Source organism: Pongo abelii, chromosome 14 (genome assembly GCF_028885655.2).
Source record: "Pongo abelii isolate AG06213 chromosome 14, NHGRI_mPonAbe1-v2.0_pri, whole genome shotgun sequence".
Taxonomy (NCBI): Eukaryota; Metazoa; Chordata; class Mammalia; order Primates; family Hominidae; genus Pongo; species Pongo abelii.
Window position 1 is genome coordinate 34,526,205 of NC_071999.2, and position 10,050 is coordinate 34,536,254.

General features: G+C 51.6%; 1 protein-coding gene across 2 annotated transcripts in view; it reads right to left on the minus strand.

Moving 5' to 3' along the window:
* The window catches only part of SLC7A1 (solute carrier family 7 member 1), an 86,052-nt gene extending 77,544 nt beyond the window's left edge, over positions 1 to 8,508 (minus strand). The window contains exon 1 of one of the 2 annotated variants that reach the window (XM_024230834.3): positions 8,397 to 8,508. The gene's annotated coding sequence lies outside the window, so the exon portion shown is untranslated. Of the gene's footprint in view, positions 1 to 8,187 lie in introns of both variants that reach the window. The other variant, XM_024230833.3, reaches the window with a different exon arrangement.
* Positions 8,509 to 10,050: the final 1,542 nt, after the last annotated feature.

The window sequence follows — 10,050 nt, forward strand, 5'->3', positions numbered from 1 at the left end:
AGAACAAAATCCTTCCAGAAACCAGACTCGCTTAGCAAAGACCCGTTCTGGGCCAGGAAAGGGGAGAGCCACTCTGAGTTACAGCTGTTATGGCGAAGGGACCACCTAAGCAGACAAAGCAGGGAAGCGAGATCCAAACTTCACTACCTGCACCAGTTTTAAATCCTTTCCCTAAGAACTTTTGAGAAGCACAGTCATCGGCAAACAGCAAACTTCACATGGTAAAATTTCACATTTTATTTCTTCCATAGCCCACTGGTAGGGGCCAAGAGGCTCATTAAAAGGCAAGTCTAACAACCACATGAAGCACCCAAGAGCTCACTGATACACTGATACGGGGCCAGTGCTGTTTCCCTCAATCACGCTCCAGGCCCCATCCTTAACCTCTGCCAAGTCCAGGAAGCAAGGGGTATAGACCAGACAAGAGTGGGCCTGCAACATTTATTTTCAAGTCTCAAACAAGTTCTGGATATTTATTAACGATCTCCACCCTTCCCTACCCAGAGGATATGCACCACAAAGGCACCACCAAGGCTGGTTAAGTCCGCCTGCTCGGTGGGCACCTGCCCAAGGGATGGGCAGGAGCATGAAAGACCGTCAGCTCCAGACAGGGGCCAGCTCCTCCCACAGCCCCAGGACTCGGCTGCGGGGTTGCTGACTAGAGTGTGGGTGGTGGAGGGATCACGGGTCTGGGTGGCCAGGTCACCAGAGCTGAAGGAGCTGAGAAAGTCTTCCCACCACCTTTCTGGTCGATCACTCAGCCTCTGAGCTGGAATTATGAATGGGTTTTATTTTCTCCTTCTTTTAATTTTCTGTAGTTTCCAAATTTTCCACAACAAACATTCTAACTTTTAGAAACATTTTTTCTTAAAAAGGCTTATGAGGTAGAAAATTACAGCTCTTTTGAAAGAACCCCCACACTGCACAACTCCTTCCCCAAAAATACTTAGCTATAAAGGACATTATGTGGACGACTGCAAGTCAAATATGGACTGTGGCCTAGATCGCAGGGTTGTATTAATGTTAAATTTCCTGACTTTGCTATTGTACTGTGGTTATGTGAGAGAAGGTCCTTGTTCTTAGGAAACATACACCGAAGTATACAGGGCAAATAAAAGAGCATGACGTCTTCAGCTCACTCTCAAATGGTTCAGAAAAAAATGTATGTGTCTGTGTGCATGTGAGTTTGTGTGTGGGTGAAGAGAGAACAGAAGGAGGCAAAACATAAACCACCTGTGCATCTGAGAGAGGGTACCCAGGAGTTCCTTGCACTCCTGCAAATTTTCTTTTCTTTTCTTTCTTTTTTTTTTTTTTGAGACAGTATCTCACTCTGTTACCCAAGCTGGAGTGCAGTGGTGTGATCTCAGCTCCCTGCAACCTCCGCCTCCCGGGTTCATGTGATTCCTGTGTCTCAGCCTCCCGAGTAGCTGCAACTACAGGCATGCGCCACCGACACCAGGCTAACTTTTGTATTTTTCGTAGACATGAGTTTCACCATGTTGGCCAGGGCTGGTCTCAAACTCCTGGCCTCAAGTGATCTGTTTGCCTCGGCCTCCCAAAGTGCTGGGATTACAGGCGTGAGCCACCATGCCTGGCCTCTGCAACTTTTCTTTAAGTTTGAAATGTTATCCAAAAACTGCTGAAAAAGAAAAAGGGAAAAGGAGATGGGCAAAAGGGGTGAGGGAAGAGTTCTCCTAACTCTAATTGCCAGTCTTTCCCAGGGGGCCTTCATTGGGTCCCAGAAACTGCACCCTAACGCCCCCAGCTCCTGGACCAGGCCTCATCCCAAGGGAGGGCAGGAGGCGTCCCTGACACTGTGGAAAAGCTGCGGGCCAGGAAGACACTCCCGAGTCACTTTGGGGAAGATGGGCCCTTGCTGCGGGCCCTGGTGTGGACAGCTCCTGCCCCAGCCTCTCTGAGAGTGTTAAAGATGCATCCTCTAAGGAAAGGGGGCACCTCTGCCGCAAGATATTGTAGAAATCAGCAAAGCCAAGCCAAGGGCAGGATGACAGCAGCCACTGGCCTTAAGAAGGATGGAATACAGAAAAGGAAGCTGACTTTCCCCTATGAACAGTCTCTGGTTTCCACAAGACCCCCTGCAAAGGGGTCTCCCCAGGTGGAGATGGAGGTGGAGTGTGGACATGGCTGGATGGTGATAAATCAAACAAGACTCCGTTGTGGTCTGGGCAGGAGGCATTGCATCCAGCCAAAGGCTGGTGATGTAAATGTCAAACTACTGACCCAGAAAGAATGCAGCCCAGCCTCTGTCACATACACCGGCTCCTGACACTGGCCACATCCCAGCGCAGCTGCCCCAAGGACCCCAGGTGCCTGGACTTGGGAGGGGGAAGACCTGCGTTCAGAGACAGCAGAGGGAAATCAGGGCAAAGAGAGGGGAGGCAGGGTGCCATCCAGCGTTGGGGCGGGTGACCGGTGCCAGCACCACCTGGACTCAGCCAGAAACGGAGGAACGCAGGCAGATGGGCTTCAGATCTGTCTGCCTCCCGCTCAGTGTACACAGGGCAGGCCAGGCCAGGCCTATCCCGAGACAGGCTGGAGTCCAGGTACAGGCAGACATCTGGGTTCCAATCTTCACTCTGCCACTGACTGACTACCTGTGTACCCGTGGGCCACCTGCCTTCCCCTCTCCCCATCAGTCAAATCAGAAGGGCCGACCCCACTGGGTGGTTAGGAAGATTCAAATGAAACACAGATAAAGCACAGAGTACATGGTGAGCACTAAATAAGTGCTTGCAATGATTCATCTTACCTAGCCCCGGGGCCCCTCCCTTCCTTCCTACTTGGCCTAACAGACTTTGGCTAATGGCACTCAGTAAGCAGACAAGATGCAGAGGACACTTCGAAGACGTCCGTAACAGATCAACTCCAGCCACTTTGTGGGGAGGATGAGCCCCTGCCTTCTCACTGCTGCCCCCAGGTGGGTGTCGCCCACCACCCCTGTCCTGTATGGAGGCATCCTGTCCTACTGACCCAAGCACGGGATGAGTGAGGTGGGAAACACACGGCCCAGAGTTTCAGCTTTTCAGCTTTGCTTTTTCTAAAACCCAAGGGCTTCAGAGTAATTTGAACAAAATGTTTGGGATGACTATAGCCAGGGCAGTCACTCCCGTCCTGTCCCCCTCCAAACACACACATACATATACACATACACATAAACATACACATACACATACACACACACAGCAAACACTAAGAAAGGGGTTGAGAGCTCTGTTTCCCAGGGGTCCTAGAAGTCACTGAGCCCAAGGTGCGTGTGTCTGAGACCTAAGCAAACCTGCACCCCATGCTCAGGGAGACACCAGGATCCCAAAGAGAGATGGCTTCAAGTCCATCCAGGCAGTCAGAGCCAAAACAGCCCAGAGACTATTGTTCCTTCCCTCAAACCTGGGACCAGATGGGATGGTGAACCTGTCAGCAGATGCCTCAGAGGCCCACATCCCTCCTCCAGCACCCTGGGACTATGTCTGCCCCTTCTAATTTAGACACACACCCAAGGAAAGAGCACAACATTTTAATGCCTTGGTAAAATGAGAGAGCGAAATTAAGTTGTTATAAAAATTATTTTTCTCAGGGCTAGGCTAAGTGGCTCACGACCATAAACCTAGCACTTTAGGGAGACGAGGCAGGCGGATCACTTGAGGCCAGGAGTTTGAGACCAGCCTGGGCAACATAATGAGATCCCTTCTCTACCAAAAAATAAAAAATAAAAATTAGCCGGGTGTGGTGGTACACACCTGTGGTTTCAGGTACCTGAGAGGCTGAGGTGGGAGGATCGCTTGATCCCAGGAGGTGGAGGCTAATACAAGCTGTGACTGTACCACTGCACTCCAGCCTGGGTGACAGAGTGTGACCCTATCTCAAAATATATACATATTTTTCTCCCACACCTAAATCAAGGAACTGAGCCTTCTTTCCAGTATAATAGTTAACACTTAAATGCAACATTTAGACTTGTGCCAGAGGCTGTGTTAAATCCATAACATGGATTATCTCATTTAAATCCTCTCAGTCCTATAAGGTAGGCACTAGAAGCCAATTATTATGCAAACAATATGAAAAAGAATTTAAATGTGGTTCCGAGGAATATCTCAGAAAAGACACTTACCCTGTAAGTGGAACCCACTCTGGGGCTCTACTCTTTCTGTCAGTAGGGGTCATGACATCTCCTTTGATCCCACAGCATAGAGGCCCCATAACCTCATGTTGCAGAGGCCCCATACCAAGCAGAGGCCACTCCTGGAGTCACTGCTGCTAGATGGTTTCTACGATGCAGAACTCACTGTGCAGGACATGGGAGTGTGGGATCCACTTTTAAAGAAACAGGAAAGCAGCTGGTTGTCCTCACAGCCAAGAACCCGATCTGAACAAATATTCTGAAGAAAGCACTGTGGTAGGAATACGGAAAGCTAGGAAACAAAATTGCCATGCCCTCTGTGCCCCCAGAAAAGGGAGGGGGGCAAGGGGACAATCAGAAAAAAATGGAAAGACAATGTAGCCAGACATAGTCCTACTAGAAGAAAGGACATCCTCTCCCACCTCCAAATAAACCCCCAGGTTTCCTAGCGCTTGATTTTTGGTTGCCACGGTCAGAAATTTTTGGTTGCCGTGGTCAGAATTGCAGGCTGCTAACAAAAGGACTGATTTCAAGAGAGAAATGTAAATGCATGGACTTGGTGCCTTGATTCTTTCAAAGAACACTATGGACTCCGTGCTTCCTAACTTCACTACTGTGAGGCTGAGAGGGACAGGCTCTCCCAATATACAGATGGAGCCAGTATGTAAGGTTCACGAAGTCTAAATTACTTCAGAGAGAAGCAAAGCCAGAGAAGCCAGGAACGGTGCTGTTCCCAGTATTGGTCCCAACTCCCCTCAAAGTAGCATCCTTCATTTCAGGGCAGATAATCATCCCATTCTGCACTGAAGCTGTGAAGGCCTCTTCCCTCAGTCACACGGCTCTGACTCCAGTTATCCAGTGTGTTCACCAAATGCAATACCTGCCATTCCCCACTGTTCCTGACAATAACTAGAGGAAAAAAGCCCAATGAAAGCCACTGGGTGTGGCAGGAGGGGCAAACCACAGACCAGCCAGAATCTGGTCCAAAGCCCAGAAACATCTTTTCTGCAGCCCATGTTCCTGGGATGACCAAATCCCGCCCAGTGGGCCAGGTAAACGGCATCCCCCGGGCCTGCCAACGCTGCACATCTGAACGAATGCCTTGGGAGAGAAATGAATACAGCTAGCAAGCCACCAAATCATTTTCCCAGTTTGATGGCCATCTTTCTGGTAATTCCATTTGGCAAATGTACTAAGCCTGGATTGACAGATCATGACCCACACTGAACCACAGGGGTGGTTATTTTCAAGGCTGCTTTGTAGTTGGGTATGGGAGTGGGGGAGGAGGCAGATTATGGCAAAACAGAAAGGGAGGCCACTAAAGTTTATCACAGGCAGATAATCTGCCACAAATGAAGCTACTACTCTGTTCCCTCACTGGAAGAGAGGTCTAAACCCTGGGGTGGATAGCAGGTTGGCCAGGGATCTGATGCCTCCCCACCCAAGGCCCGGGAAACCTGAGGGTAGGCAGATGTCCTGAAGATCCAGGAATACCCCAGGACCTTTGAACCCCATGTTTGGAGGGTCTCCATCCCACAGGACAAGCCCACCGCCAGGAGGCCCACTAGAAGGTGGCAGGGGAGCAAACGGAGGCCCTGGGCAGCAAGGAGACAGAGGCTGAAGAGACCCCCCAGATTTGGCAAGAGGAGCCAGTAAAGCTAGGTGAAGGGGAAGGAGGCCAGCAGCCTGAAGGGGTGGCTGCAACACACAGGCAGACACCTGAGAGGGGCCCCAAGAAGATACGTCTTCCAGCCCTGACCCTGGGGATGACAGTTCTAAAAAGGTCAGCTGTGGCTTTCAAAAAGTCCCTCTTCCATCCAACATGTTCTTTGCTCAGCCTTCCCATCTCATTAATACAGCAACTCCGATGTGCTTGGAGTCATATTTGACCTTTCTCATCCTCCGTGAATCCACTGGCCAATCCTATTGGATCTGCCTTTATAAAATCTATCCAGGTCTGCAGGGGCCAACTATACAGAAAAACACCACATCCCACTGGAAGGTCTTGCTTGGAGTGAGGACCAAGAGGCAGGTGGAGTGATAGGCATCTCTGAAGATGCCTCTGGAAGAGATAAGTCCGAGACCCAAGTATCTCCAAGGTTAGAGGGAAACAATATTTTTCTCCATAACAAGGATGCACATAACAAATTTCAAATTTGTCCCTAGGATTAATAGCAATCCCTCCAAATACATGGTTGATAATGAGAAAGGTTTAATTTAATTGGACATAATTCTGAGCCCTCCAACATAATTACCTATTTGTATGGACTTTGGTTAAAATAAACTACAGACCAGAATAATCAATCAACATGTATTTAATTCCATCAAAGAATGACTTCTTCTACCAAATAGAAAATTGAAACTCCCTGAAGTCAACAATCTTGTCTTTCAAGCCTTTTTTTTTTTTTTTTTTACCTAAAGCAAGTAATCACATGCACAGGAGCACGTGGCTCTAGGATCCAGACCCAGACAAGGGAGTACATTTCTGATCTACTTACTAAGCCCTGTCCTCTTTACTCAAAACTCCTTTGACATCCTTTGAATTTTACCTTTATAATAATTAAACATGATCGTAATATGCTAAACCTATTTTTAAAACCATTAATCTATTGTTGACCTTTCCCCTAAGTTTCTATTCTGTTCGTGTGACTTAAATAAGACCTTTTGTTTTAATAACAGGTGGGTGTGTTCATATAAAAATCATGATAATTTCCACTGAGACCAACTAAAAATACCAGAGGAATAAATGTATCATGGTTTCCTATTATCTGAACCAAACATAAAGGGCAAGAAATGTTAGGAAAAATCCCAGATAAATTATAATTCGAATTAAATACAATTAGGGCATTCGGCCAGAGGCTGACATACACAATTCTACTAGTCGAACGTAAGTAAGATAAAAGGCACATTTTTTTAGGGAGATACACCTGGGATTGAAATCTCAACCATCTGGTAACTGTGTCTGGACTAAAACCCAACACATGAGGGCATGGCGGTGATGACGTGAGTATTGGGAAATGTAGGTTATTTATTTTTTTTTTTCCTGAAGGCACATGTCTGACTATCCTAGTCACACAAGTCAAACACAACTGCTGTCTGGTTCCCCCATCCCCTGGAAAGGGTCAGGAGCTGAACCAGCAGGCTGTTGCAGTACTACAGTGCAGCTGCCGCTCTGTGTACGCGCAGGTTTTAGAATGACTCTGACCTGCCCATGCCTGGGAAGTTTTCTACTACGCAGAAAGGAACACCCTGAGAATACGGTGTCTTGCTAAAGGCGGAAGAACTTCCTCTCATTCCAAACCATGTGGAGGGCTTGAGGAACCCGGCCTTTTCAGGCCACACTGGGTCACAAGGAAGCCCACCTAGGGGAGACTTCCTCGAAGCAATCTTGGGGACCCAGACGAGAGGTGCAGACGGCGCGTCCCGGGTTCTAGGGACAAGCGGAGGGCCAGGCGCTCTAGGTCAGGGCGACCACCGGGCGAGGATGGCAGCAGAGTCCCCGGGCCGGCCACCTGCCGCGGGACCACCCTCCGGGCGGCCGGGCAGGGTCCCCACCCACGGCTGATGACACATCCCCGGACCTCGTGGCGGGGCGGGGTGCTCTACACCGCGCCATGTAAGGGAAGGTCTCCTCGCCGCCAGCGGGCTCCGGATGCCTCCCAGGCTGGCCCCCATGCCCGCCGCCCGCCTACGCACCCCGACCACCCCGTGCGTAGCGGCGCGCGGGTCCCGGGACAAGCGCGCGGAGCGGGCATCGCCAGGTCGCCCACGCTTACTCACTCGGTGTTGCATCATGCACCACGCCGCGGTTTCAGGGAGCCAAAATGGACTCCGTGGAGGCGACAGCCGCATGGGCACCAGCCCCGCGTGCCCACCCCGGGGCCCGCCCGACCCTGGTCCTGGCCCTTCCCGGAGGATGGCAGCGTTCCCGGCGCGGGGGCCCTCACCACTCCCGCGCCGCCCTCCCGCGGCCCCACGCGGCGCCCGGGCCCCCTCCGTGATGACCCAGGCCCAAGGAGCTGCCCCCTGCATTGGCGGGGCCAGGCACTCACCGAGCCGGCGGCGGCGGCGGGGCTCCCGCAGGATCGCGGGCAGACAGACTGTCGGACGCGCTCAAGGACCAACGGACGCTCGGCCGGGGAGACCGGGCGGGGCGGGGCGGGGCGGGGGCGCGGCGCGCAGGGAGAGGAGTGGAGGCTGCGGTTAGCGGGAGCCCGCGGCCGCGTGCGCGCCTGCCAGGTAGTTGACCCGCTGCTCACACCTGCCTGCGCGGACTGAATGGGCGCCGAGGGCTGGCGAGTTCCGGCGCCAGGTTTCATCAGGAGTGCGCCCGGCCCCCGCCCCTCACGCTCCGCGCCCCGCGCCCCGCGCCCGCCCCCGGACCAGGCAGCCCCAGCCCGCTCGGCCGCGTCACCGCCGGGCACCAATGGGAGCGCGGCGCGGCGCCGGCTGCCAGCCCAGAGGCTGCGGCCGGGGACCGACGCGCCCTTGGTGGGCGGGGCGGCTGAGTCTTCGCGCGCCCAGCGCCCCAACCTGGGGTTCCCGCGGCGGGCGGGCCGGCGGGCCGGCGGGCTGCGCCTCCGCTCGCCTTCGCAGTAGCTCCGTAGGCGTGTGGCCGTTTCTCCGCCAATCTGAGCGCTCCGCGCCACAGCATCCTGTGGTCCCCTGCAGATCCCACAGCGCCCCGGCCAGAACTAGTGCTGCAGGTCCGGCCGTGCCAACCCCCTCCCGGCGGGCCCCGGGGAGCTCACACGGAACTCGAAACCAGTTTTCCTTCTCCAAAATAAAAGATTTGGTATGCACTTAAAGGGTTTAAATTGTTTTCTTTTCTTTTTAGAGACAGGATGTTACTCTGTTGCCCAGGCTGGAGCGCAGTTCACCTTAACCTCGAAATCCTGGCTCAAGCGATCCTCCCGTCTGGGCCTCCCAAAGTGCCCTAGGATTACAGGCCTGAAACACTGCACCGGCCTAAAAATTATTATAAATCTTCATGTCTTTGTTATTGGATTATTTTATTGCTATTCCCTTGCCCTTGCTAATACCTTATCCTTGCCAGTTGTCAGAAGAGCCCCAAAGCTTGAATCTACCTGTGCCCCCTTGGCAGTGGCAAATGCACAAACGCTAGTCAGAACGGCTCACTTTTGCAGTTACCCCCCAGGAAGTGGCAGAAACTTCAGTCCTGAATCACACCGTGCTCACCTTTTAAGCTCCCTCCTTGTCTCCTTTTGTACCAAAAGCCAAGTGAGAATCATAATCTTTAAAGATCCAGTGATCTGGGACTTGGGATAGGTAAGCAGGGCATAAATTAATACTGCCATCCTTCTTCTATCTTGTAGGAAAACAGAAAAACAGTGGACGGTGTCCGTGGTCTTTGAATCCTTTCTACAGGTCCTTCTCAAATGTCAGCGGCTGAACTATTCCCTTGGAATTAGACTAGCAATTTATAAAGTACATAACTGCATGGCGCTAGCTTCAGAAAAAGTGTTTTGTTGTTGTTGCTGTCATTTGTTTGTTTTTTAAAGACAGGGGTCTCACTCTGTCACCCAGGCCGGAATGCAGTGGTGCAATCATAGCTCACTGTAACTTCAAATTCCCAGGCTCAAGCGATCCTCCTACCTCAGCCTCCCAAGCAGATGGAACTACAGGCTTATGTCATCATGCCTAGTTAATATTTTATATATATATATATAGACAAAGGTTTTTGATATGTTGCATAGGCTGGCCTCAAATACCAGCTGTCTAGCGATCATTTTGCCTCAACCTCCCCTAGCATCTGGGACTACAGGGATGAGCCACCATGCCCGTCCCCAGAAGAAGTTTTAATGAACACATGCAGGTGGCTTAGCAGTTGTAAAATGCGTTTTTGTCTTTGTTTTAGAGACTGGGTCTCACTCTGTCACCAAGTTGGAGTGCAG